Source organism: Sinocyclocheilus grahami, unplaced genomic scaffold, assembly GCF_001515645.1.
Source record: "Sinocyclocheilus grahami isolate Dianchi unplaced genomic scaffold, SAMN03320097.WGS_v1.1 scaffold869.1, whole genome shotgun sequence".
Taxonomy (NCBI): Eukaryota; Metazoa; Chordata; class Actinopteri; order Cypriniformes; family Cyprinidae; genus Sinocyclocheilus; species Sinocyclocheilus grahami.
The window spans coordinates 320536-322525 of record NW_015506048.1 but is presented as its reverse complement, the minus strand read 5'-3'; the positions used below and the strand labels follow the sequence as shown (position 1 = coordinate 322525).

General features: G+C 37.0%; 1 protein-coding gene across 1 annotated transcript in view; it reads right to left on the bottom strand.

Annotated features, from left to right (window-relative positions):
• LOC107563347 (SH3 and cysteine-rich domain-containing protein 2-like) overlaps positions 1-1990 on the bottom strand; it is a 22378-nt gene extending 20388 nt beyond the window's left edge. Inside the window, exon 1 of the mRNA XM_016248202.1 lies at positions 1939-1990. The gene's annotated coding sequence lies outside the window, so the exon portion shown is untranslated. The remainder of the gene's footprint in view (positions 1-1938) is intronic.

Below are 1990 nucleotides of genomic sequence, written 5' to 3'. Positions count from 1 at the left end.
CAATATTTAACTTTGAATTTAAAGCGGAACAAATGGCTCATTTATTTACGTTGATATTACGCCTCGGGATTCGGGACACCTAACATGCGCGTTTTAAAGTGGCGCCAGAATCTCCAGCAGCACGAGGATAATATGATAGCTGCGTTGTAACTGATGCTTGTGGGGCAATTTTCTGGTGATTTTAAACATGTCCAAAAGAAGAAATTTGACCTGGAAGGGCGGACAGGCTATTTAAGGAGAAATGGAAAGAAAGTAATCTCAACTCGTGGCTGTGGTAAATGTGTGCAATATTAAACGACACTGTGACACACTGGACAGCTTCGCATGGAGACAGTAAATGAGCGAGGAGTGTGTGATATTTATTGTGTACTAACATCCTAACTGTTGTTTTAATGATGTGCGAGCTGACATTTTGTAACTTTGCAAAAAAACAAACAAACAAACACATCATGAGAGTTTTTCAGTGCCGGATGAAGGATATCAGTTTACAATATAATTCAATATATGGGGGCAAAAATAAAATGCCCTGTAAGAAATTTAGTTTTTAATATTTATGTCGTGATAGTTAAGTAATGTCTAACTATATCAAGAGTGTTGCTTTCCCGAATGTCAGCGCGATCGCAAATGAATTGATTTTATATAACAGCTCAACAAACAGGACGCTAGTATTAAGTGTGTTATATTAGTCACAATGCTGTCTGTTTATCTCTGTTTTGGCAAGAAAAAGTTAACAAAGCCAAAGTAAGACCAATTGTGTGTCTCCGAGGCAGCACTATGTATTTTGTTACTGAATTAATCTGTGTTTTTGAACAAATTATTTGAGTCAATGATTCAGTGGCCCATTCATAAAGACAATCACTAGCTTGGTTTCTAAACGAATCAGCCGTTTTGAATGAATGAGTCAATGGATCACTCATTAAGATGGAGACTTGCTGCCACCTACTGGCGGCTTTAGTGTCATATTTATTTATCCATGACAGGCTTAAAAACACACTTGTAATTATCACCATCAAAAAAAAAAGACATTTTGTGTCAACATTGCACACCCCTAAAATAACCAAGCATCATCTTTAAAAAAATTTTTTTATTTTAATTATATAGTAGTTTGTATGGTTAATATTAATGTAATTGTGAGCAAACTAAGGTTTAACAAAAGGTAATTCGGCCCGCACAAGGGGACATTTTCTCCGATCCGGCCCTCAACCGTAAATGAGTTTGACACCCCTGGTCTAGACTTTTGATTCTCTCTGCTGATGAAAGGACACTGCAGAGTCCGTTTTCAGTCCAACTTCTCTTAAACATCCTGAGACAGATCCTTAGTCTGTTCAGCACTGAACTGGAGAGCAATTCCAGCTGCAGTGTTGAAATGACTCTTCATCGGTTCCCCAACGACCAGCCTTTTTTGGGGGGACTTGAATGAATTAGGGTCAATGTACACCTGCAATATTCTAGAAATCACAGATTTGGAATGACCAGCTTCTCTTGCAATGGCTGAAAGGGTCATCCCTTTGGCCTTTATTCACTACAACCTGCTGTCGCATGGTTTGTCCCCTTAAAGCAGCCTGCCATCTTGCAATCTCAGTGAAAATTAGAGGAATGCTGCCAGTTAAATAGGGTTTGTCCTATAATTAAGAAAAATAGCACTAGGTGCCAGATTAACACCAATAAATGGGAAGTATATGTAAGTGTTTTCTAATTTTGATAAGTTATTTTTTTAATATTTAATTTGTTTTTTTATACTGTGCTTCAGAATACATTTAGTTTATGAAATATGCTTAAACTGCCCTTCTACTCCTGTTAGAACAAGTTCAAATAGGACTAAGCAGTAAAATTTAGGACCCTGAAATTTAGGAAATAGTGGGTTATTCTCTAATTTTGATCTCTGCAAAACAAAAAAACTACAAAAACTGTCACAAATACACAGAAATGTCACTATACCTTGGAGATCTCATCCAGTTCAGAGTTGACATTCTCAGAAAGTGAGACATCT